This window comes from Triturus cristatus, chromosome 7 (assembly GCF_964204655.1).
Source record: "Triturus cristatus chromosome 7, aTriCri1.1, whole genome shotgun sequence".
Lineage (NCBI taxonomy): Eukaryota > Metazoa > Chordata > Amphibia > Caudata > Salamandridae > Triturus > Triturus cristatus.
In genome coordinates this window covers 1436870269-1436898244 of record NC_140590.1, presented here as the reverse complement: position 1 = coordinate 1436898244, position 27976 = coordinate 1436870269, and the positions used below count along the sequence as shown (strand labels likewise).

At 46.8% G+C, this 27976-nt stretch overlaps 1 long non-coding RNA gene across 2 annotated transcripts in view; it reads right to left on the bottom strand.

Annotated features, from left to right (window-relative positions):
- Nucleotides 1-26961, bottom strand: part of LOC146812157 (uncharacterized) — an 84424-nt gene extending 57463 nt beyond the window's left edge. For both annotated transcript variants that reach the window (XR_014965877.1, XR_014965876.1), the window contains exons 1-3: nt 26842-26961; nt 18136-18235; nt 14186-14460 (exon numbers count right to left, since the gene is read on the bottom strand). This is a non-coding gene — a long non-coding RNA (uncharacterized LOC146812157). The remainder of the gene's footprint in view (nt 1-14185; nt 14461-18135; nt 18236-26841) is intronic.
- Nucleotides 26962-27976: the final 1015 nt, after the last annotated feature.

The following is a 27976-nucleotide window of genomic DNA, read 5'->3' as shown; positions in this document are numbered from 1 at the left end:
CCAGTGAAAGTAATCTTCCATCAGTTTCTTAATCTCTTTTCAGGCTACCTAGAGCTCTCACTGTTCCTCTCCCCACTTCATCTTAACAATTGTTTGGTACTCTGGGGAAGACATTACATTGATTTTTGTGCCACATTTTAAGACTTTAAGGTACAATTCAATATGTGGACTTGAATTTGCAGATATTGAGTAATAAAATTCAGATTTCTAATGGGGTCAAAATTCCATAGGATGACACGTACAAATGAATCATACAATAGTCCTTAATCAGGATCCTTATGAATATATGTCTTAAAGTGGCATAAAAACAGACACACCCTTTTCAGACAGAATCGCCATTCTCTAAGCTTATTTGACTACACAAAGCTTTTTAAATCACAATCTTTATTACATTTTTTCAACACATACAAACCAATGTGTACGAGACCATAAGCGCCGGCAGCCTTAGCTCAGAGACAGGACAGCAGTATTCAGTTAATATTATTGAGGTACAGTTACTGGTAATGACAGCATTAAGATGTCTGAGCTAGTTACAGTGGTATATTTGTAGGTATATGGGCGCCACTAAGAAGAAATTCACTAATAAGTAATAAAGATATCTATATCTGGGTGACGGTGCTCGCAGGGTAGGGAGAACCACTGACCTCCCCAAAATTAAATCTTCATGACCAAGGTCAACAAAAACTTCCAAAATTTATATGCAAATCCCCAGCACTCGTCCAAACAGTAACTTCACAAATGATGGATCAAGGTACAACAATAAGTACAAATATCAACAATGCAGGTGATGTTTCTTGTTCTTTATTCCTGTATGTCTCCAGGCTGAAAGATCTCTTAAAACAAAGGCAGCCGACACGTGTTTCGTCGCAACATGGGTAGTATCCCGCGACTTTTTCAAAAGCTCTGTCTCTAGAGTAAAATGCTTATATCTCGTGGTTCTAATTCCGTCCCACGGGGGAAAAATCATCAAAATTTTGCCAAACGGTGTCCAAAAGGGTCAGGATACCGTGCAGTATCTCATAAGACGTATCGTGTTTTCGAAAGCCGGAGTGTCGACGGAACCACATAAATCAAATCCTCCTAGCCGAGTGCGGTGCATTAAGATGTCTATCAAAAGAAAGGCACCACAATAGAAAGACAATGCAATAGAAAGACACCCAAGAAACACAGCCATTCAGGAAACATAGCTTATACTGAGCCGCCAAATATACTGAGCCTCCAAAAATAAGAGTGTTGAAGCCCATAAGTTAGGCGGGAACCATGCCAAGGGGCCAGGTCTAACAAGCAAATAACCACCCCGCTTCCCCAAACAAAACAAGACATCACAGCTGGTAGTAATGAAGGGACAATACATCTGACTACTTTGGAATATAAAAAGCCTAGAACTATCATAATAGACTCAAATGAAGAGCAGGTGGCAGCAGGTGTCTATGCCTCCAAAAAGTTAACACCAGCCTCCTTGCAATGGCTCATCATGTAGCTTTATTAAATGTTCAGTACCAATTCTGACACTGCTGAAGCTTTGCGTACACTAGAGGTATTTAGGCATGGGCAGTTGCTCAAGTAATCCTACCTTTTTGGCTACCCACAGGGAATGTGATCTTTCATTAGTTTCTAAACCTCGCAATCAGGTTACCTCAACCTCTCAATATCGCTCTATCCACTGTCATCTTATACATTTTTTGGAACCCTGGGCAAGGCATTATAGTGATTTTTGAGAGGCATTTTCTGAAATATTAATATCCAGATTAATATGAGGCCATACATTTGCAGATATTGAGTAACAAAATTAATATTTTGAATAAGGGGTAAAATGCCACAAGTACACATGAATCATCCCAGTCATTACCCAGGATACTTATGTTTACATGTCTTAAAGTTGCATACAGACACCCAACAGCTTGTCAAATGGTAACACCATTCTTTAAGCCTGTTTGACTAAACAAAGATTTTAAATAAATATTTCTTAAATATTTTCAGAACATAACAGTGGTTCAGTTAGTAGCTATAACAGCATTAAGATGTACATAAAAAATACACAATAATAGAAAGAAGCGCCAACAACTGAGCCGCCACAGACTGAACTACTACATATTGAGCTGACAAAAAGTCAGCCGACAAATATTGAGTCACCAAATACTGAGCTGGAAAAAACAGAATCCAAAAATAGAACCATCAAAAATTGGAGGGTGACAAGTCTCCGACCGTGGTGGGACCGGGTGAGGTAAGAGCGGTGATAGCCGCACACCACCGGGGTCGCAATCCCATGACTAACTGGAGCGGGCAGTGGCGGTGAACAGCCAGGCCGTCTAGCAGCGGACCCCGCCCTGACGTCTGGACATTCACGGAGAAAGCAGGGGTCACAAGTCGAAGGCAATGGCCAAATACGGACTTAATGGTGAACTCCAAGAGGCGGCGAACCGGACAACTATGTAGTAAGTGAACACTTGGTCAGCATAGGCCGAACCTAGTTGACACTGCCTGAAGTCGAGCCTCGCTCGGCGAGACAAAAATAGAGAATCAATGACACTCTCCGGCTACCTATGATCTCTTCATACCAGGCATTATGGATCATCAATCCTGTGCTGAGGCCCATAAACAGGGACATCTGGTGGACGCTCTTCTCCCCCTACAGATGTGTTGGGTAACAGGATTTAGGCCCTCTGCAAAGTTGGGGTGGCGGGCAGTTTCTATACCGTCTTGCAGGGAAGCAGGGAGGGGGAGAGACCCAGGGTTAATAAGGGGCGTTTTATTTTGGTTCCTTGGTTTGTTTTGTCAGGTTTTCAGGCGCACTATCAGTTTGTGTAGACAACTTCACCGGAATTCCACAGTCATCTAGACCGTTCCTTCCACACCGGCACCACACCACATGATCACTACTCCAGATGCACCCCAGCAAGACCAAAGGCGCATGCAAGTCCTGCCTATAATTTCCTGGAATGTGAATGGCCTCCGCGACAAGCTAAACCGCGGATTAGTCCTCCAATATCTAAAGTGTAAGGCGCCAGCGATAACACTGTTGCAAGAGACCCATCTGACGGACGAGGGCTACATGTAAAGCACTTGACAGATGGGGTTTCAAACTAGCGGTCCACTCTGAGTTTACGACCGGCTCTCGCGGGGTGGGGATTCTCATCAGAAAACAGTGCCCAATCGTAGTCAAAAAGACATATACAGATGACCAGGGCCGGTTCGCGGCACTGACATGTCATTGGGAGGGCCGTCTACTTAACATAGTCTCAGTCTATCTCCCCCCAAGCACTCCACTCTATGACATACCCGGCGCTGGGAGCGTTCCTACTACAGCTCCCCCAGGGCAATTTAATTATCGATGGCGATCTCAACGCTACGTTGGATGACACCATCGACCGCACACCTCCGCGACATCAGCATAGGGCACACTAAGCACTCACAGACTTCATGGAGACACTGGGCCTCGCGGATGTCTGGAGGCACCGTCACCCGCAGAAGCGACAATACACATACCACTCGGGCGCCCATAACAGCTTCTCACAAATAGATCACATATTGGCACCGGCGGGTGAGATAGCACACTTCTCGGAGGTTTCCCACCTGGCGAGAGGTATCTCCGACCATTCCCCCCTTAGCACCATTTACACTTGGCACACACTAAATACACGTAGGACATACCCGATCTATCCTGGATATTTGAAAAATCAAGCAATAGCGAAGGGTCTATTAGAAGCTACCACGTATTATTTTACCGAAAACAAAACCTCAGTCCCCTCACCGCTTACCCTATGGGAGGCATACAAAACCGTATTCCGGGGGCAGGCAATCTCCCTCATAACACGACATAAGAGAGAAAAATCCAAGCAAATGGAGACACTTGAGGGAGAGATCACCAATCTGGAGAGGGATCTGGGCTCAGAGCCCTCTGACGATCTCGCACATAGGCTATTGGTCAAACAGCAAGAATACAAAGGCCATCTGTGGGAAGATACTAAGTCACGGCTATCGGCAACACAACATACGATATACGAAATGGGCGAAAAAGCTGGCAAACTGCTAGTCTGGCTTGATAAGCGCGAGACCACGGACAGATGGGTTGCAGAACTCAGCCTGCCCACGGGAGATACCACGCAGAGCCCACAGGAGGTGGTAGATCTCCTAGCACAACATTACGAACAAGTCTATGCCTCCGCACATTCACACACGCAGGAGGAGCTAGATGACTTCCTCCGTGACATCAGACACCCTAAACTAGCGGAGGCGGAGTCACAATTTCTAGAAGCAAAGCTTACGGCAGACGAACTGGCCTTAGCAATTCATAAATTTCAGTCGGGGAAGGCCCTCGGCCCCAAAGGAATCCCCGTGGAATGGTTTAAGCGTAACGCTGCGACCTTGGCACTCCATCTCTTAACGATGTTTGAGGCGGGCCTGGAGGTGGGCGAATTACCACGAGATCAGCGCTTGGCGACTATAGTGGCCATCTGCAAACCTGGGAAGCCCCGGACAGACTGCACCTCCTACAGGCCTATATCCCTGATAAATGCGGAAGCAAAAATTACCGACTCACGCCTTATCTACCCAAATTAATACACCCCGACCAATCGGGCTTCATGACAGGGAGAAATACGGCTCTAAACCTACGACGCTTACATGGTGTTATGGGACGCAGGCACACGATTCAAGAGGATGCCATTATACTCTCATTAGATGCAAGAATGGCCTTCGACACGGTCGAGTGGCCTTTCCTATTTGCTGTCCTCAAAATGCTAGGATTTGGCCCCAGGTTCTGCTCGTGGATACAACTCCTCTACACTAATCCCCTGGCGCACGTGGTGGCGAATGGCCACATCTCCAGGGAAGTTGCACTACATCGCAGCACACGACTTGGTTGCCCACTATCGCCACTGCTCCTCGCCCTCATACTGGAGCCCCCGGCGGGATGGGTACGGCAGGACCCGCTCATACGTGGGCTCCGATGGACTGCCGATTATGAAGACCATATATCGCTGTACGCAGACGATATCCTCCTATACCTGGACTCTCCGAGCAGATCCTTGTCCTGCCTCTGTGAGTCCTATGGGAGATTTTCAGGATACACTATCAATTGGGCGAAGTCAGTGCTCTATGTTTTACACGGCCCCCCACCTCGACTAACAGTTGGCTGTAACGTTAAAATAGTGACAGACCACTTCAAACACCTAGGGATACATATAATGCACAGCCCCGAGATATTCACAGCCCTCAATCTCCACGCCCCACTGCAAAGGTTGCAGCGAGACACTAAGTACTGGCAATCGCTACCATTAACACTCCTAGGTAGGGCAGCGCTCTTTAAAATGATGGCTCTGCCACGTTTTCTGTACGCCCTCCAAAATACCCCTTTCCTGCTTCCCCAATCATACTTCCGGGCTATAGAAGCAGAGGTCACTAAGCTCCTCTGGGACAAGCCTGCTCGAATAGCAATGGTTAAGCTGTGTCGAACATGGTACGATGGTGGAATCGCACTCCCTAATATCCAGACCTATTATTGGGCTTCCCAACTAACCGTAATAAATAATTGGCTCCATGTCCCTCACATGGACCCGGCTTATGGGCTGGACAGGGTAGGAATGGGAGACAAAGGTCTGTATCGCGCAATCTACGGTACACCGCAGGCCCTGCTAGATCCGATGAAGCACACCCTCCAAATATGGCAAAGAGTACATAGAAAACTGGGCTGGCAGTACAAAATCACACAGGCCACTCCACTTTGGGTCACGAACAGACTGGGCAGACTGAGTAAGAGCAAGGGATTCCACAAATGGGATGCTATCGGCATCTCCAGGGTCGGGGACCTCTGGATACGGGGGAAGATGATTACATTCGAGCAACTCCAATCCAAATATGGGATGGCACCAACGGAGCTTTTCCGATATTATCAAATAAAGCACGCCTTAGAGGCAGCAATCCCGCCCACCACCAACTTACCCGGGGCATCCCCACTAGAAGGCAGGCTACTCACAGAGCATATGGGCAAAAGGGCAATTTCCATGACGTACCGGAAAATCATTAATAACGCACCTGACCCCATGCAAAAGCTCCGTGATAAATGGGTCGCTGACCTGGGAGAGCTGGACGACTCAGACTGGCAGGACGCATTAGCCTTACCCAGGGAAGTGGCAATCCCATCCCGACTTCGTCTGATACAACTTAAGATCCTCCACAGAGTGTACTACACACGACTGACACTTCACCACATGGGGAGAGCAGACACTCCACTTTGCTTGAGGGGGTGTGGGGCATCTGGCACTTTTTTCCACACTATCTGGGAATGCCCTGTGATAGTGAAATATTGGAGATTGGTAATGGGGAAAATCACACGATTCAGCGGTAACCCAGTCCCGCCCGAACCCAAGCGTTGCCTTTTAAATATATGGGGACCCACAGACCTTAATATCACACGACAAACATGGGCAACCTTGGGAATGATGATGGCAAAAAAGAATATCGCAAGACACTGGGGTACAGCGGCCGCCCCCACACTCGCAGAATGGTGTAAAGACATGGAAATAGCTATGGTAGCTGAAAAAACGGTATACGTACGCAGGGGGTGCCCGAAAAAATGGATACGGCTATGGAAAGGATGGAACATATACAGGGGGGAGCTATGTACATTACCGATTATAACACAAGACCCTGCCGAAATGATGTGAAGTGGACATTTGTAACAGAATACTGTGATTTGCTTATGGGGTGTTACGTGCATGGGTGGGACAACACAATGATGACTGTAGTTCACAACCCACTCGATAGATGTCTTAAAAAAACAAGCTGAATATAAGATGGAATACCTGGATGTCTATATGCTTTGACCGTGTGCCTCCTGATTATTGTTATTTTCTTGAAAATAAAAAATATATATATTTTTTTTTTTTTAAATTGAAGGGTGAAAGGCAAAACTTTAGGGTGGAACCAAATCGTGAGTCGACACAAAGACGGAGCGACACAAAGACGGAGCCGACACAAAGACGGAGCCGACACAAAGACGGAGCCGACACAAAGACGGAGCCGACACAAAGACGGAGCCGACACAAAGACGGAGCCGACACAAAGACGGAACCGACACAAAGACGGAGCCGACACAAAGACGGAGCCGACACAAAGACGGAGCCGACACAAAGACGGAGCCGACACAAAGACAGAGCCGACACAAAGACAGAGCCGACACAAAGACAGAGCCGACACAAAGACAGAGCCGACACAAAGACAGAGCCGACACAAAGACAGAGCCGACACAAAGACAGAGCCGACACAAAGACAGAGCCGACACAAAGACAGAGCCGACACAAAGACAGAGCCGACACAGACGGAGATAACAAAAAGATCTTCCAAAAACAGAACCACCAAAAATAGGAGAGTTGAAGCCCAAAAGTTAGGGGAGAACCAAACTAAAGATGCCAGGTCTAACAGGCAAAGAACCAACCCTTCCACACCCAAAAATAAAACAAGCCATCACAGCTGGTAGTAGTAATGAAGGGACAACACATCTAACTTCCTCGGAATATAAGTTTAGAACTATCATAATAAACCCAAATAAAGAGTAGGTGGGGCAAGTGTCTATGCCTCCAAAAAGGTAACATTCAGTGGATTATTGTGTAGCTTTGAATTTACAGTACAAGTTCTGACATTGCTGAAGCTTCAAGTACACTATTAGGGCTGCCCTTAGGAGGCGCAGGTTGAGCTTCTTCCAACCGAGCATCTGCAGAACATCAACTACAGCACAAATTGCAAAACTTGCTAAAGCCAGGCATTTTCAAAAGAAAAACACAGTCGATATTTTTACCTGGCAAACTATTTGCAAATACTTTCTATCAAGACAGTCCTTAGACCGTACCAAACTCAAACCCAAACGGTACCATATTCACAAAGAACCAAAACAAACTCACCTGATATCAGTAGTACAAATGAACCAGTTCTCCACTGCCGACTCTTCAGACCAAACAGTCAGAGCCAAGGGTTTCACTGTTTAGGACTCCAGACTTAGGTGTCTCTGGGCACTGATTGACGGCTTATGGTGCAGTACAGGAAGAGGATGGCCCCACCGTGCACGTTCCTTCTGTGTCTACGTTCCCCACGGCGCAGACCAGCGCATTGCAGGCGCAGAGTGTCTCCTCGTGTTCGGGCTTCGCGGGGCAAATGCTCCTCTTGGATTCTTAGGAAGACAGCCTAGGCCGGATCAGACCTCCGGGCAAATCTGCATCTGGGCAGGTTCCGCGCCGCTGCTCTCCTCGCCCTGTCCACACAGAGGAGGCCATGGTCAGCCCCACGACTCAGTCCAGGAGGTGGCTGGCAGCCCCCACTATATCCGGTCTAGTCGTCACGGAGCAATTCAAGGTGTGTGGGTGAGTTGGGTACTCCAGCGCAGCACCAGTCCAGGCGAGGGGAGGGGGTAAGTCAGGGACAAGCTGTCCATTTCAGAACTCGTGGAACAGCCTCTCCCTGTGGCTCCGCAGTTCAGGCCCAAAGCAGTGGCTGTGTTCCTCAGAGGTCGCTTGGTCATCCGCACCGCCTCCCCTTCACACCGCCATAGCGGCACATGGGAGGTCCAAACGCACAGTCGCAGGGGGGACCCACCTCCCCCCCACAGCAATACAGGGGGCACGTCAGAGCTGGAGGGGAATAATGACACAGCTACGCATCGCTTCTCATCCAGTAATTTAGGGGGCGATGCGCCACCCGCACTGCGTGGGCCGCTTCTGTAGGCCTTCGTTCCTTCTTAGCGCTACGCGAGCCCCCGCGAGGCCTCTGCAGGGCTCATATGTCCTATGATGTACTGCATCAACACGTGGTCTTAATGCGGATTAGGGCATGTTAGTGGTTTCTCTCAGCACTTCGCTTGCGGCAGCTGTTCTGGCGGGTAGGGGTAAGTCAGGGGAGCAGGCCGCTTACCTCAATGGACTCTCAGCTGGCCTGTCCCGCAGCTCAGCTACCCAGCCACCACACGCTCGTTGTCGGACGCGGGGGATCGCCAGGCTGTTTCAGCGGTTGTCTTCTTTCGTCCGAGCAGCGGCTCACGCAGGCATCCGCTGTTTCACTGCAGCAGGCAGGCAGTCAGGTTCCCAGGGCGGGGAGGCCCCAGCAGCTTGCCGCCTCCCAGGCCGTCGCTCCTCGTTAGCGCTATACTCTTCCCCGCAAGGCCTCCACAGGGCTTATATGCCCGATGTCTCACCGCATCTGCAAGCGGTCCCAGTGCGGTGTAGGGCATCCTTATAGTCTTCCCCTGGCCATCGCTAGTGGCAGGTGTTCTGGCGGGTGGGTGGCGAGTCAGGGGAGCAGGCCGCTTACCTTCCTGTACTCGCAGCAGGCCTGTCCCGCAGCTCAACAATCCAGCCATCGCGTGCTAGTCGTCGGCTGCAGGGATCACCAGGCTGTTCTCACTGCTGTCTTATTTCGCCTGAGCGGCGGCTCGCACCTACACCCACCAGTTCACTCCAGTAGGGTGGCAATCCCCAGGGAGGGGGGGGCCCCAGCAGCTTGCCTCCTCCCCTCAGCTATGTCGACAGCCCCACGTGTGCAGGCCCACGCCTCGTGGGCCGTTACTGCAGGCAGTGGCGCTTCACCACTTCACGTGCGCCTCACTGCTGGGCCTCCACAGGGCACATCGTCGCATCAGTCCGTGAACAGTGCTCTCATTACTAAAACAGAACAGTAGGTAGTTATTGTTTGGACCATAGTTTCCATAGGAAAAGCTATATTTGTTTCGCCAATAACTTTGTGGCGCTTGATGAATCTTCGCAAATTATTCACAAAACTTCCACTTTTTGGTTCAGCTGCTGTGTTTGGAAGTTTCGGGCGATCTGTCAAGCAGGGATAGAGAAAAAAAAGGGGGATCTCAAAACTAGTTTTCCCCATGTTATGTCTATGGGGATTTTTCATTTTTTTAACACAACTGGAGCCCGAACCACTGAACGGAATTACACCAAATTTGGCAGAAAGCTAGATGTTGGTCTACAAAGCGTGCTTTTTGTTATTTGGTGTAAATCCGTTCAGTTGTTTGAGATATTTAACTTTAAAAAAAATAGATATCTGGAAACGCGAGTCCTTGCAGTGGACTCTCGGATCCTACTAAAATTTGATTGGCTGCCAACACTAACCAGGTTAAGTTGGCAGCCATCTTGAGACTCTGCTTGAAGCAGAGTCCCACAAACAAAAGTAAAAACCAAAGAAAAGTGGGCAGGGTAGGAATATCATGACGCCCCCCTCCCACACCCTCCTGGATATGGTGGTCACCATCTGTGCTTCAGAGGAGATCAGATGGCTCCTACAAAGCAAATAGGAGCCTGCGTCTTGGAGGGGGGGAAGGGATGGTCAGCGAGTGAGTACTACTTAAGGTAAACTGGCACAATTTGGGTGAAACCTATGGTGCTCACTGAAATTCGCTGAGATCAATAGCTGTTAGTTACGATGGGTTGAGTGCTCAGGCCTTTCCTAGAGTTCAGGAAAAATAAAAAGTAAGTAGTCCATGCAAAGCCTAGGATACTTCAAGAAATTTGAATTACCAGACGAGTTTGCTTCAGGGGAGACTGGTGTTCATGGGCAAAAGGGGCGTTGCCCTGCCACCCTCTGGGAAGAGGCAAGAACAGGAAAAAAAACAGCAATTGAAAATAAATTACTGCTTTGAGGCAGTGTCCTGAATCTCCTGGGTGAACACTGAAGATGTCCTTCTACACAAGCACCAGGCGTGTGAGGTTTTATTCAATCTGCAGACACAAGCTCCAGCAGTGACATTACACGAGGGAGTGCTGGATTAGAATGCCATTGCTCTACTTGGTCTTGGGGCGCATGACTAGTGGACCTGGGAGGAGTTTCAAAACTCCATGCACTTCAATGGCTAGGGGTGGAACAGGCCTTTGAGGACAAGGAGGGAGTGGGTGGCAACAATGTTGATTATCACAGGAGCTGCTCTGCAGGCGTCAACGCATGGTTAGCACTGCATTTGGTTTCACTTTGAAAACATTATGCAGCTGAGCATGCAATGTTCCAATCTCGACAATGGAGGCCCAAGAAAAGGAAGGAACCAGTTGCTGACAACAATTAAACTAGCAGACTAAGAGTTAAGTGTGCAGTTAAGCCACTGCATCAGGATCATCACCCTGCCCCCACAAACTTTCCTGCTTTAGCGGCTACAGAGGGAGTGGGGTTCTTGATGGGCCTTGTCTGTCTGCAGCTTGGCAGACAGACTCCTAATGAACTAGGGTGAAGAGGGAAATGGTGAAAATATGGATGAGTGGATGACTGGATGAATGGAAAATATGGATAAGTAAAACAATGGATGAGTGAAAGGCAGGGTAGATGGATGTCAGGATGGAAGAGTGAATAGATGGTGAGTGAAAGGGTACAGAGAGGCATGAATGAGTGGATGGAACGATGGTTGAGAGAGAGGATGAGAGATTAGTGAAAGGATGGATAGATTGAGCAAAAGGGTGAATGGATAAGCGAAAGGAAGGATGGGTGGATAAGTAGAAGGATTGGTTTGATGGATGGTGTCCCTGGACCAGTGGTGCCTCTCCTTAATGGGCTTCACAGCTACACTCTCCATTTATTTTGTTTGGAGAGTGAATATTCATTCACTCCTGGCACAATCAAAATAAAATACAGACCCGCTTTGGGTCCAGCAACAAACAGAGGCCGCAATTGACATGGATTGCTGACACATGTGCATGAAGGTACCTGCGCCATTCAAGCACTGAGAATGTCAGTGTGACTAGGTGTGAGTTAAAGTGAGAAAGTCAGCGAAGGAGTTAGTGAGTGAGAATAAGTGACAGTAAGAAGAGTATGTGTGAGAATCAATGTCAGTGAGGGAGACTGAAAGAAAGTAACTGAGTATCACTGTGTGTGAGGCACAATAAGACAGAGTAATTCAGAATGGGTCAGAGTAGAATGAGTGAGATGCATGAATTAGAAAGACTGAGTGAGTCTGTAAACTTAGGATATTATTTACAAAAGGCCTTCACCGCCAAAGCATCCCTTTAGACACTCCGGTGATGCAGGCCTCTCAATCACATCCATGAGACACAAAGCCACCCTGCATGGCCTCAGAAAGGGTAAGACAAGGCAGCGCAAAGTGCTGCATGCCTTACTGTGTCAAGGAGGCGTGCCATGAGCATTGCAGTGGGTGTTTCCACGCAACACCCATGGATTTTGACACTGCCCCAGATTTACAAAGTGACATAAACCTGGGTCTGCACCAGAACCTTACACTTTCCCAGAGCAGGCTTAACAAGGAGAAATATTTGTTTCTTCTAGTTGTTTCTTCTTTCCCTGTGCTGCAGAATGCATTACACAGAACAAGGACAATGCCTCCATGGATTGTTTTTGTGCAGCCAGATGTCCCTTCCTGTACAAAAACAATCCTGCCAACAAAGCAGAACAGGGTGCTGTGTCTGTCAAGTCAAGTCAAGTTTATTATCATATGGAACTCCTACGGAGGTCCACAAAATTACACACTACAGGTTAAACGAGAAATACTTCACATTCAATAAGTAATTCTTCCTTTGTACAAGGCTGCCTCCCAAACATCTATTATCATACATACTGTGCGGAGTGCAAGGGACAATGAAACAGTCATATAAAACAGCAAAGTGCAAAATGCCGCATACAAGAGAAAAAATAGGGCAAAGCATTCCTATGAAGCAAGAGGAAAAATATTAGGACAAAAATACTATAGAATTTAAATTACCTAATAAACAGCCAAGAAAGTAAAAAAAAATGATCAATCATATGACAGACCATTTCATTTGGTGGAGACAAGACAAACGAGTCTCATGGGTAAAATGAACGTTACATTTGATTAATGATAGTCTTAAAAAAATGTGCCTAGCCTTTTGTAGCTCTGGACACACGGTTAAAATCTTGAAGTTGTAAACAGCACATTTCACAAATTCTCTCCTCTTTTGGGATTTTATCCCAAATGCCAGTAACTTCTCATAGGGGCAACAAGTGGCGTCTCAATAAGAGTGTCAACCTTCTAATCCAATGAGGTAGGTTCCAAGTTAAATAGGGCTGTGGTTTGTTCCCCAGTGGCTCCCACAAACCACCTCATTACGCGGCGTTGGCTGACTTAAAGCAGTATCTCTGGCCAGGCTAATAGCCGTTACAGACTTCTTTATAAACAGCATCAATACAGACTTTGGCATGGAAGAGTCAGTGTTCCAGCTCAGACTTCTTTATAAACAGCATCAATACAGACTTTGGCATGGAAGAGTCAGTGTTCCAGCTAAGAAAAATAAATCATTTGCTTGCTCAAAGGACCTAAAGAATGTTGATTGTTCTTTCAGCTTAGCAAGGATTTCTACTCCTGTGTTTGTGCTAGGCACCAAATTGTGCGCTGGCTGAAAGGATAGGAATGCACTGTATCTCGTAGAAATACATTCCTCCCTTCGAGACAAAAGACTTGCGGCGCTGCACTACACAAAATCTTTGTAAATGAGGCCCTTAGTGCAAGAACGTGTGAGGGAAACCTTCAAGAAGCTCATTGGAAAATGAACAAAGGATTACACCCCCCACTTTTAAAAGTCACCAGCCACCACAGGTTTGCTTCCATTGTGAAAGGAGCCGGACGCTGCAAGACAGTCCACCAACTTCCTAGCTAAAGACTCATGTTAGTATTTCTACTGGCATACCCACTCTCAATGTGATAATCATGCACCTACCTATAACCAGTAGAATCCTAGTTCAACAGACTGCTTTTGTGCATGGTGTAAATATCAACAATTCATGGGGCACTATGCAATTGCGTAGCCCACATGCTTGAGAAAAGCAATTAGGCAAAGGCTTCAGAACTATCAAATACACAGCCTCTAAAAACCACAAAAAGTTAATACAAGATAGAACTAGTTAGAAATATTCACTGTTATTTCTGATGGCAGAAGGAGCTCATGATGGACTCCTTTAAGAGCAAGCAGCATAACCATCATGCTTTACACCACCACTGCCCTTTAATCCTAAACCTACCTTGGCGCGGTGCGGTGCTCCTTCCTGTGCTCAGCTGATCAGCCTTCTGAAAAATGTGATTGGCTCAACGCGAACTCAGAACCCTTTACAACTATCAACATTTTACTTCCTACACATTCCTCACAGGCTCTAGAGTGGATCACAGTGGACACCAATGCCCCAAACAGGGATAGTTACTTGCAACAACTGGCAGAAGAACAAGCTTTACCAGTTCACCTACCCACAAGCTGTGATTAGATGCAAAGCAGACGGATTTGGTGTACCAGTTGATTGGAACAGCTACAGCAGTATCTGAACTAAGCACCTTCTCATTTAGCAGCAGATCTTTTACCCTCCACTTGCAGTGCTTCTCACCAGGATGCTCTTTTGCAGGAGAAGGCTCCTTCATGGGCTGCACACAGTATGCAACTTATCGGAGACTGTGGACCTTCACAGTACTGCTCCTGGACAGCACGGATGAAATCAGGTCCCTTTTGTTACTTCAGGAAAGCACACCTGGGGAGTGGACAGAAACAGGTTGAGAAAAGAATCCGTATACAGTGAAGCTGCACAATTGATGAGATAGGTTCCCAATAGCAAGGACAAATAGCAGTTGATCAGTGTAGCAATTCACCACTTAAGGTTTAAAAGGGGAATAATGGTCAAGTAGTGTTTTGGTGGGAGCAGAGTTACAATGAACACCAAGATAATTTTCATGGAAGCTTGAAGTTCTACAAGAATCAACGACTGGTCTCTAGCAAACCACATAGTCTATTACCCTTCTAGCCTAGAAGGGAAACAGCGTTTACAACACTGTCGGTACAACGCGGTACCATTACAACGCAGTCAGTACAATGACCGCGTTGTTACCACGCATACCATTACAACGCAAGTTATTACAACGACTTGCTGTAGGGGGCATTAGGGTGTTGGATTTTCAATTCAACACCTTCCCTACTGTTGCACAGACTGGAGTTGGAATAGTAAATTATACTATTCCAAACTCCAGCGCCCCCTACAGCAAGTCGTTGTAATGACTTGTGTTGTAATGGTATGTGTGGTAACAACGCAGTCGTTGTACTGACCACGTTGTAAAGGCATGTGTTGTGAACGCATGCGTTGCAACGTCATATATTCAGCCTAGAATGTTTCGACCCGACTGAAAACTAGCCAATCCATTAAGTTCAGATTCTCCTCACCTGCAGCATTTCTGAACCATTCCACAGCTCTAAAGGAATCATACCCTCAGCCATTCTCTGCATTTAGTCATGCTCATCTTCACTTTGGCATTTCTTTAATGATGTAAAAAAGTACCATAACAGCCCCCTTTCCAGTCCACAGCTGACCAGCCAATGTCCCCTGGCTGCTCCTCCAGCCATCCCCTTATAAGCTGCAGACCAATTAGCCGGAGATACGTTAGGCAGTCACAGGCCCATTGAAAACTGCATATAATGCACAATAGTACCTTCTGGGGGTCCAAGAAGGGGACTTGCTGAAACCAGACTCCATGACTTCCATCTCAACTTGTATCACACATTGTCGTTTCTAAAACTAGAAAACTAGTAAATCTGCTCAGTATCTGGAATGGGATTGGGGATATATGGGGCATGAATAGGGAGACCACCTGAACCATCACCAGCATTTTCACATAAAAGCATGCAATATTGGGAAAAATTGCATTTAATCCTTTGAACAGCAAACTAGAGGGAAAAAGGTTTGAGCCATCCAAACAATTCCCAAATTAGGCAATGTGGGCCAATTTGTCCTGTTAAATAACAAGATAGGATTTTATAAAAGATTTAATCCAAGTAGGAACCTTGAGCCACTCTTGAATCTGCAAACATGAACAAATTATTCCTCCCCAACCAAGAACGGGGGCAAATCCAGACAATAAACATGCCACCCCCGGGCATCTCAAGTCTCACTTCTACCCAGTAATACATCCCTGAGAACCATGAGCTGTACTCACCAAGCATGACTCACCACAAAATAGCTATATAAGCAGAGGTGTGGCCAACAATAATGTAGCACATGCAATGGCACCGTGGCACAAGAGTGAAGGAACGCTGTGCACTTCCATTATGGTGGAATTTTGGTAGCTCACCCGGGACAGTGGTATGGTCATTTGCTTGCATGATGCCCTCATGTTCCCTTGCTAGGACATGAAAATGGCCACACACATACAGCCACAGACCCTGGCCTACAGGGTGTAGCATGCTGCCCATGTAGGCAAGCACTTCATTGCCACAGAAGTAGTGAGTCCTATATAAAGGTTGCAATGCAAGCGTCTGCAGAACTGCTGATAAGTCTAGATGCAGCCTTAAAGAAAGGAGTCAAATGATGGGGTGTGAGGCGGCACTGGTAATGTTAACCAAGAGAAACGGGACAATGAAGCAAATGGAATTATAACTACAGATAAGAAATCAAAATGTGAGGACAGTTAAAAGTAAGGAGCAAAATAGAAAGGGAGAATGTTTAAGAAGAGGAAAGAGTAAAATACATAATATGAAGAGCAGTGAGGCTTAAGCATAGAGTAATTGTGTGGGGGGGGGGGAGTGAGGAATGGAAGCACAGGAATAAGAAAGCCAAAGCAAAGGAATGCAGTTAGAGGGAATAGAGGCAATGAACTTTACAGCAAGAAAAAGTGGGGAGGAGAGAAAAAACAAACAGATTCATGAAACAAAAGCACCAATAGGCTAGGGCAGAGTTAAGAGGTCTCGGGTTATGCAGTTATTTTCTTGCAGTAGCAAATGCATGGACTGCATTATCCCAGCAGCCTACTCCCAGCAGTCCACTCAGTGTGACTTGATGAACCCACGTGCAGCATCTGAGTACCACCAAGTGTGTGAACTCTGCTCCCAGAGCCTCTGATGCTTAAAGGAACAAGGAATCTGAGCTCCCTCAATTGAGGCTGAAATGTTGGGCAGGGCAGTGAAAAAAAACTGCAGAACTGCATAGAGGAGAATAAACCTACCAGTCAACACCCGCATCTCACAGACCTAGTTTGGAACCTGGGCATCTTGGAATACTAGGTCACCTGGTAGGTCACTACCAAGGTGATGGAAAGTATTTGGATTTGAGTGTCCAGTGTCAGTTGCACTGAAGGACTTCTGCAGGGATGGGTGGAATCTCCTTTTGAATACAGCAATCTGCTTTTGGCAGTACTGCAGCTCTTGTGTTTCATTTGCTAAGCTGCCTTTTTGAATTGACACATCTAGAAACTGCAAGTCCTGAGTAGTACCATTTTAATGATTTCAGGTGTCGCTGGGCAAAACATTTTTGTGGGTCCCTGTATGGATCACATTTTAAAGTTTGGTCATTTCGCGATATTCAATGGTACCTATTAACTAGGTCACAAATACAATTGAGATTCCTTGCCTGGAACTTCAAATATTGTTAGGACACTGTTTTAGAGAGGGTAAGGATGTGGCAGTAGGCAGAGAGGTTTTGATAGAGTGAAAACTAGACTGAAAGCTCACGTTTCCCAGGGGGCCCCGGACAATTGCCGACTTTGAGCTATAACTCCTCATGACCAGAGAAGTGCCAGAGAGTACGTGTGGATAAGGGGTGTGAGCAGGGCAGATGCTGCAGAGGCCTGGAGAAGACTGAAGCAGTATAATTAAGTTGCTTGAAAATGTTAGGGTCTCTCTTGTCAAAGTCACCATCAACCTGATAACATTCATCCCCACCCTGCCCACCCTCCTCCTACCCCACTAAGTTATTGAACATGCGATATAGTAAGTCTGGTTTAAAATGACTTCTTGGCGATATACAAGGGCCATAAAGCAGCTCAATGATCGTATAAACACTGAACAATTTGCAGAACAATGTTCTATTTGCCACGCCTCCCTTCCATCTGATGCTTTAAAGGATCCAATATGGTCGCGCTCAGATTACCAGACATTCATTTGATAGGTAGTGCTCCAGCACATCGCAGCAGCGGTACATTACTACCAATCCAAGTCTACAAGTGCTTCCCCATGGGAAGTAGGTACTTAAGATACCCAATGTACCTAGATTTCAATTATCTTGGACCCTGCTGCCCTCGTTTGCTCCCCTCAGAGGAGCCAAGTTGCACCTTGACCACAGGCAGGAGTTCAGTTTGTCAGTATATTTCTGTCCTTTGAACTAGGGGTGAAGTATCAGGAGCTGAAGATCAGCCATTCCACTCTCAGAACTGTGCTCACTTACCTGGGGAAATGTTGGGCATGTCACTTCCAGGGGTCATGGTGCCTCTTCCAGTTACTAATCCCCGTACTGCAGAAGAAACACCTTACACGGTCATCATAACCTGCAGAAGACAAAGCTGGTGAAAGAGGGAACTGCTCAGCCATAAACCACCCCATGGTCCCAGGCCACAAAATCCCAACCACCTATGTTTTCCTTAGTGACAGTGTCTTAAAGCAGAATAATCCCACTCTAAATTCTTAAAAGAATTTGGAGTATTGGCTGACAAATGACCAGAAACCCTATTTATGATTGGGCCTTTGATACTTGTCAAAAATAGAAGTAGTCTCTAAATTTTAAAGTAGATACTTTTGACTAAATCAGCAAAACAGAAACAAATGTACATAGGACCAATTCTGGGTCCCATCGATACAGCAGCTGTCAGACGTACGGCTGCAATTGATTATCATTGCATTCAGGAGTAAGAATTTCATAGGACTTTTATTCTCTTCCCAAATGACTTGCATCAAAAAAGTTGTACACATTTAATGAAATGCACCCGTGGAAAGAACTTTAAAGAAGGATTGTACATTCGTCCAAAGGTGTGCGGTGATGAAGGATTAGCTTTGACAACTCTCATATTTGTTTTGTTATTGTTGCTTTTTTTAAATTATTTTTTATTAACCAGTTGCTTGATACATATCCATATACATCATCAATACATGATGGAATAGGGCTTCATTAGTTTAAGGAGTAATACAATTACAACCAATAAAATCTCACAATTCCGTAGCCAATCATCTTGACGATTAATCACATTGGTTTTTAATATTCCCCGGGTACGATGTTCATTAACTTCTATACTTTTCCCATTGGGTCCAAACTTTTCCCCATTTTTGGGGGGCATCCTCTACTCGCGTAGACCACTTTTACGGCTTGCTGACACCAGTCTAGGTCTTATTTCCAGGCCCCCTCCCTTGGTGGATCAGCTGCACCCCATGCGCTTGCTATATTCCTCTTTGCTACTCCAGAGGCCAGTGTAAGCCATGTTTTAATATGCTTGGCCCGGGTTAATTCCCCTGTCACTCCCAGTAAGTGCCATCGTGCCTCGACTGGAACCTGTTTATCCACCACTGCTGCCATTACCCAGGATACCCCTTCCCAGTACTGTCAAATCTGGGGACAGGCCTAGAGGATGTGGAAAAAGGTGCCCACCTCCCGACAACTCCTAGCACATTGACTGGAGTCGCAGCGGCCCAACCTTTGTTTCAGAGTTAGGGTAATGTATGACCTGGGCAAAATCCTAAGCTGGACTAGTCTAAATCGTGCACGTATCGCAATTTCCCTAGGGCTCTGAATGGCCTCTGCCCAGTTGTCATCTTCCAACAGTACCAAGTCTGTCTCCCATGCGTCCCACAACGGAACCCAAAGGAGCTGTAAATAACGGAACCTCTCTCGTCCGCCAGATTGTATTCTATCGTTGCCCACACACGTAGTTAGTTCTATATAAATGTTGCAATGCAAGTGTCTGCAGAACTGCTAATAAGTCTAGAAGCAGCCTTAAAGAAAGGCAAATGATGAGGTCCTCGAATGTAATCATTGTTCACTTCCGCCAGACGGCCCCGGGCTTGTCGATCCAGATGAGGCTCCACCTACGGAAGCCCATCAAGCCACCCACCTCAGCCAATTGATCGAGTGTCCCTTAGTGGGGTATGGTCCGTGAGTTTGGATTCCCACCCCAGTAATTTTGTGGCCACCCGCCATACCTGAATAACCGTTCTCTTGTGTGCCGGGAGATGCGACTTACGTCCTCCTCTGTACAATACCACAGGGTAGCCCCCAGGCCCCATTACATGATGGTCCACCATTTAGGCAGGTTCGGTGTATGGCGCAAAGACCCAGTCATTCACGTTTACAAGCTGGGACGCCAAGTAATAGCTCCTGACGTCTGGTACCACCAGTCCGCCCTCATGAACTCCCTATTGCAGCTTATGCAGTGCAATTCGGGGGCAGCCCCCAGCCCACAATAGGGTGTGTATTTGTCCATCATTTGTACGGAAAAACTGCGCTCGAGACCTGATGCAGGGTATTCTGGAGTACATATAACAACCTTGGGAGGGCCTTCATTTTGAACAGGACATCCCTTCCCATAAGCTTTCGCCAGTTCACCACATCTCTGTGCAATCGCTCCAACTGAGGATACAAGTTCAGTTCTAGAAACCTCTCTGCCGACCTGGTGACCCAAATCCCCAAATATTTAAATTCCTCTTGTTGCACCAGAGCCACACAAACAGACGTAAGGTGCAGAGTTTCGCACCCTAAGGGAAAGACTAATGATTTATCCCAATTTATTGGATAGCCGGAAAAATTACCGAAGGTTCTAAAGAAATGGATAAGTCTGTGGATTGTGTGGCGTGGCCTATGTGCATAAAGCAGGATGTCGTCCGCATATAGAGAGATACGTTCCTCCCAACCACCCCCAACATCTATCCCATGCACCAAGGGATCCCTACGCACCCATGCCGCTATCGGTTCCAAAGCAATTGCGAAGACCATCGGGGAGAGCTGACATCCCTGGCGTGTACCTCTGTGGACAGCGAATGGTCTAGATATCGCCCGTTGACCCGAACTCTCCGCAACGGGTCGGAGTATAGACGACGGACCCAAGCACAAAACTTTGGTCCAAAGCCGAGCTTAGACAGAACTATAAATAAGAATGCCCACGCGATGCGGTCAAATGCAATACAAGTATCTAGCGACAGCACTGCTGCAGCCTCTGTCGGGCACGATGCCAACTTGTGCATTACCCTGTATAGGCGACGGAGGTTCAGTCTACTGCTTCTCTGTGGCATAAACCCTGATTGGTCTGGGTGAATTATTGTGGAACTGATGGGACGGAGTCTATTGGCCAACACCTTTGCCAGCACTTTGGCTTCAAAGTTGAGCATGGAGATGGGCCTATATGAGCCACATAGCTCCTGTGGTTTGCCAGGTTAAGGAATGACCACTATTGTGGCTAGCCTAAAGTCCTCTGGTAGACGTCCCTCCTCCCGCGCCACGCAAAATCTGTTAAACATCTTCTGCTGTGAGTGTCAGCAGGGATATATCTTTAAGGAATTCAGAGCATTCCTCTTCCGTTGTGGCGGAGGCCGAATGATATAACATATCTCTGCCTGGACATAGCCTCTTGAAAACACTTTATATGCCACCCACAACACACACTAAATTAACCAAATCTGTGTTCTCTATGAAGTATTATTCTGTGCGTTCTCTAAACTTGTCCTGAAATACATAATCCCGAAAGAGCCAGGGATCCATACGTGGTGGAAGAACTTTGTTTCGGGCCGGGCCTCGCATGGACACCTCCACCAGGGAATGGCCCAATATACCCCTAGCTTTATGCTGCGCGTCTCTGAACTGTACGACGTGCACACATTGTGTGAAAATGTGATCTAATCTTGACCCACTAACATGTACTACTGATATATGTGTGTATTGCCTAGTGGATGGGTTATGCTCTCTCCACAGATCTATAAGCGCCATTTTTACTCGAATTTTCCGCAATGGCTGGGGCCCCCCACCTTGGAAGATGGCTTGGCTCGATCCAGGTCCCAGGACATCGTACCATTCATATCTCTCCCCAGCAGGAGGATCCCGTGGGTAGGTCCAGTATTAGTTTGTTTAGCAGCGGAAGCGTATCCGTGTCAAGCTTCGGGGGTACATAGGTGGAGCACAGGTTAAGAGTGCGTCCTTTCCAAGTCTCTGTCAGTGCCACATAACTGCCCAGAAAATCATGCCATATATGTACCAGTATAAAGGGTACAGCTTTACTGACTAGTATTGCTACCCCTCTAGAGCCAGAGGTAAATCCTGCGTGTGCCAGGAGGTCTTATACAAACCTGGCGAGTGCCAAGTAGCACTTGCCCTTCACATGTGTCTCCTGCAGTAAGACCAGATCAGGAGAATGTCTACGTAGGTATTGCAGTACCAAAGTCTGTTTATTTCTATCATTTAGACCATTAACATTCCACGACAGGACCCTAATGGTGTTGTGTGTTGATTTAGATACTGTATATAGGTTTCCGAATTTATGTCCTTAAATAGGAACAATTCGCATTGCCCATATTTAGGCATAGAAATCCTACCCTTATTTAGGCATTATCCATGCTAACCAAATACAGGCATAGCCACCTACATCCGTTCATCTACGTCATAACGAGTTCTTGGAAAACCAGACTCTTAAGGCTTTAGGACTTCCCCTTGCTTGGATATTGATTTCTCCAAGAACTCACTTATTATGCATGAACATCTATTCCTTAGGGGTTCATTCATGACGTTCTTCTGCCCGACTTTTACGTCAATACTGGCATTCCTAAACACCTTCAAGGTATAAATATACCTTCACTTACCATGGCAAACCACGGTTCGGCTGCCTACTTGCACGACGCGGCTCACCACGGCAAGTTCGGAAGGAAGTCAAGTCCCCACCTGATGCACTGACCAGACGCTGTCATCCTCCTCGCAGAGAATCCAGCTCCAGTGTTTCTGACCCCCCTTGCGGGGTGTTAGAGATCGACACTCAGAAAGAGATTCCAACCTCACTCATTCTAAGGTATGGAGCGGACTAGAACCTAGAGGGACTTTTGGCAAATCTTGGCAACTATAGCGAAACTAGACTATAGACAGACAGCACCTACTTCTTACCTCGTACTACACTTAGGTTAGGTACACTGGGGTAGAACTAGCTAGAAGCATCAGATGAGTATTAACATTTTAGCCTGTGTTATTTATGTATGTATTTTTATGAATAGCTGTCATAGCTACAAACCATGCTGTTGCAGTGTTATTTTATCTTACTGGTAATGCTGTACGTATTATACTTCGCATTCTGTCTTACGATTGTTGCAGTTCATATCTCTTGCCCGAGAAATAAGACTGTAAAATAAAACCTTTTTATTGAAACGTCCGTCTAGCTATTTCTGAGTAACTCTGTAGAAACTAAGCATGCACAATTGACTGAGTGAAACTGTTATCTAATGTACGGTGTCAAATTACTTTACCACAGACAAACATACTATACATACACAATGAATCGTACAAGTGTGTAAATCAATGTACATGAGGTTTCTACATAAAGTAATCAGTGTTACAAGGTGTAGGAGTCACATATCATCAACAATGTTAGGCATTATATGTTAAGAGTACGTGCGCAGGAGAAAACCAAAGTCTGGTTTTAAAACATAATGCAGTGGTTGCATGTAAAAAGACTTTATTATTACCCAAATAAACTCTTTTTATCAACCTTGAAATAATCATAGCTTGAGGGGAAAAAAGGGCCAAGCTATGCCTTACAGTTTACATACAGCTCCTTGATGCCCGTTCATTGCTCACTGGGCTATATTAGAAGAATATTAACTTAATAACTGCCAGTAACTAAAGGATCTTCGTAACAAACGAAGTAACCCACTGAGTGCTCTATATACAATACAAATCCGTAATTTGCATGTTGAAAGTAAGGTTGTTGCCTGGTAGAATTTGTACCGGCATGACCAGTGTTTTAGGGTCCCACAGTACTGCCTAGTGCCACACACAACAGGTTAATGCAACTCAGTATAGTGTCACCCTGTATTACCACAGGGTCACCAATTTGTCACGCTTATTAATCGATCTGAGATGATAGCACATTCATTAACAGTCTGCCTTTCCTGCTTCTGGAGCTAAGAGGACTTTGTCCTCTCCTAGGCCACAGTTAGATTAGTTGAACGTGAGTATTAACCACCCAGTTGTGATCCTATATCTGCAGTGGGTATTTGAAGTGCCTCATCCACACGGATGGAACCACACCTTAGGACTAGCATGTGTTATTTGCAGTCCCAACTCTGGTCTGACAGATAATAGTGCACTTTGCAGCTTATTTTACCAGGATAAGTGGCAGCTGCTGCATTACATGTTCAAGCAGGTCAGACACGGGTGAACAGACTTTGTCACAGCATGCAGTTTGCCCAGGAGTGTAGCTACAAATGGTGCAGTAGGTGCAGTGGCACCAGAGCCCAGGGCTGCGAGGTGCCCACTTCACCCTGATTGTGTTGGGCTGAGGTACTGTGTCTTGGGAATCTTGTCAGGCTGCACCGGACTAACCGAATAATCTCTGCCTTCAGCTAGATTAGCTCTTAGAAATGGCATAAGCTAGTGAACCCTGGAGAAGAGAGCCGAGGTGGTCATCATAAGTTAGATACAACAGCTTACAAATGTGTCATGCTACGTGTGTGTAGAAAGAATGAGTGTCTCAGACTAAGAGAAAGCGTGGCAGTACGGGAAGTAAGTGCAACTTAAGTTCATCCTGTCATCGTGTTCAGTTACAGTGCTGTTTGATTCACTGAGTTACTAAAGCACCAAGAGCTACAAAGGCATCTCACCCACATTTCAAGGGTGGCAGTTACGTTCAGCAATAGCCTGGAGGGAAAAAGTGCACTCATTCAGAACACATGAGAGCCAGAAGGATGGCTGTGCTCAAAGAGCTCCCCACAGTCGTTAGCTGACTATTGGTGGAGGGAATACTAGAGGAAGCCAGCCGGGTGTGTTGCTGCGTCCTGAGAAAAAAAGAAGCATGGCGTAGACTGATAAGAGTGGGGGTACTGCAGAAGCACAGAGGAACATGGGGGCAGTGAGTTCAGGTTGTAGGAGCCTGAAAGGAGGTACTGCTACAAGATCATGGAGAAGGGAGAGAACACTCCTGTAGTGGCATGTTTTGGAGGGAATAACCCTGTAGGGTCCTATTGTCACTAGAGAGAGTCCCTGTGCTGGAGCAGAAAGGGAGGGAGGTCTGCAGTACGACGAGTGAATACTGAATGAACCGAGATTAAAGCAGTCAGTACTGCAGTTGCCTGGAGGGATAGTGGATTTTGGGTGCCTGGGAAGACAGGGTGCTGCGGGGATCTGAAGGATGGGTGAGAGACTGCTACATCAGCTGTTCAAAAGCAGCGTTGGCATCAGGTCAGTCATGATAGCACCAAATTTCTGGTGCCGATACAAACTGCATTGTACTCAATTAATGCGGGACGGAGTTCTGAAGTGTTCTTAGTGTCAACATTGGCAACACACCCCACCCACACAAACACATAGCATGCATGCTACATAAATAAATGCACAACACAACTTTTTTGGGGGTAAATATTGTTGCAGGTTTATTACATACAACGGTATGCAATATGGTGGGTTATCTTACGGGCCATCAAAGGGCAGGCAGCCATCTGGGCCGCCTGATGAGCCAAGCAGCACTGGGGCAAACACCATCTGTGCTGCCCCTTCTGGTGATCCTCTTCCCGAATCATGTGACACATTTGGTCCCTTATAACTCACGCCCCTTTCAGGACGGAGCGTAGCAAGGTAAGCCCCCGGTTGTTCAGGCCCACAACCGCCCGAAGGACTAACGGGGCGCAAACACGGTTTTTCAGGAACCTCCCATGAGGCTCCTGGGATTTGGCTCTGGCACCCCTATTGTGCCGCGCAGAGGTAACCTTCTGTACCTATTTGCTTCCAGACACGCCAGACGGCGTGTCCAGCGCAAAAGAGGATGCCCGGATGGCGAGGGAAGGTCTACATACCTTCCCCCAATCCTCCGCGCACCGGAAGTGACGCTCCTAGCGCACCACAGGCGAGGATGGGGCGACTCCTCCCTGAGTCCCAGCAATAGAGAAGGGGGTGGGTTGGTACCCAGATGGCACTAGAGGGCCGCCCTCTTGAGTGGCCCCCTGCTTGGGCCACGGGAAGCCGCAGATTTTATGTGAGTGCTAAGGCCTGTCCAGGATTTTAAATTTTATTTTGTTGTCAGTAGTGTTTTTTATTTTATTATTAATGCAAGGCGCAAGGTACGAGAGAGCAAAGAAAAGTTCTTTCCTGGATGAGATTTTCACAAATAGAAACAGTAAAGGACAGCTTTTGAGCAATCTACCATGTCCATGTTATTCACTCATGGGCATGCTGCTAGTACTGCATAGAGTAATTAAATGCCGAGGGCACTATGTTGCACTGCTTTGGTAGTTTACCTGATTTGAGTTAATAATTAAACTTTCAGTGAAGTGTCACTCGCGCTGTCACACATTAGACATACAAATGTCACACATAGGTATTCTGCAAACATGTACATTTTACACAAAAGCAGGATGAAAATTTGGCAGCCTTGGTCCCAGTTGGTAGAAAAAAATTGCAAAATCGCCAAAAGCCAGACATTTTCCCCATGTCAAAAAATAAATGCATTGGAATTTATGCAGGGCTTTAAGTAGGATGAAAAAACTGGGGGAGGGGGGGGTTCTCTCAAAATGGCGTGGCTGATGTAATTGGGGAATGGCTTAAAACACGCAAGCTGAACATCCGTGCTTAGCGTAGTGTGCTGCCTAAATGGTAATTTGCTGCTTCTGTCATTGCATCCAGATGTATAATACAAGCAACATGGGTGTTAGTTCCATAAGCTAAAGAAGGAACAACTATGGCTTCGTTGTATATACTATTGAAAATGTTTCAGTTCTGTAAAGTGTGAACGAACTATAACGAGTGTCTTTAAAGTTACATCAACGCCAGTGAAGGGCGGCACTGCTGCAGTTAAGATTTTTTTTCTGCTCTTGAGGGAGAGAGCAAAAACAGAGGGCCCGATAGCGACCCGTCTCAGCACCTGCATAAAAAGCGGCCGCGCCACTGAAAGACCAGATTTTATGTAATCACAAGTTATTTTACCTGACTTTAATCCTGGGTAAATTTGATGGGCACAGTGACGGTTAAGACCTGCCGGCTGCCGCGTCCACTAACGCGGAAATCCATACAAACAAGGCCTGCCCCTAGAGAGCACATTGGTCCAGTCACTCCGGGGGCAGGCCAGAAGCATTTTGCAGGGCCGTCATAGGCATCGCTTTCGCGCTACGAAAGATGACGGCCCTGCGCTGCTCCGTGAGCTCTGCAGGATTTTGATTGGCTGTGCTGCTCCCCTCCGAGATTTTGTGCACTCGTCCAAGTAAATCCCATGGGGCTTATTTATGAGGCACCAGCAGCGTAAAAGATGCACAATGTTGCATCATATTTACAAAGTGACGCATCTAGGTAGATGCGTCACTTTTTAAACCCCCTGCCCCACATTATACCTGCGCCAGGTATAATAGAGCAGATTTACAAGCCCCTTGCGCCTTCCTGAGCTGCAATTGCGTCACTTTTTTTGACGCAACGGCGGCGCAAAAAATGCGGCCTATTTACAACGTCACGCATCTAGGGAGATGCGTCACGTTGTAAAGCCCTGCGTCACATTATACCTGCGTCAGGTATAATGTATGCAGGGTGGGTGTTCCCACTCAGGAAGGCCTCGTAAAAGTGACGCAGTGAAATCTACAAGATTTCACTGCGCCACTTTTAGGACGCCACTGCGTCAAAACCTTACGCCTGCTTGAAGCAGGCGTAAGTAGTGACGCAGTGTAGTGGAAATAGGCCTCAACACACATTGCTGGAGTTGCGTCGTGCTTGCGACACGACTCCAGCAATGCGTGACTTTCCCAACAACAGATGCGTCAGAATATCTGACGCATCTGTCAGACCTTGCGCCATAGTGCACCGTATTGTAAATACGGCGCATCTATGGTGGCGCAAGGGTTTCTAAGGGTGGCGCAGGGAAAGTGGCTCATCTATACAGATGCGTCACTTTCTTGTAAATCTGCTCCAATGTATGGGGGGGCGTTCCGATGCAGTAAGCCTCGTAGAAGTGACGCAGTGAAATCAACGAGATTTCACTACGCCACTTCTAGGGTGCATATGCGTCAATATCTTAAGCCTGCCTCACAGCAGGCATAAGACTGACGCAGGCCCTTTCACATGGGGCTTGCCCCTT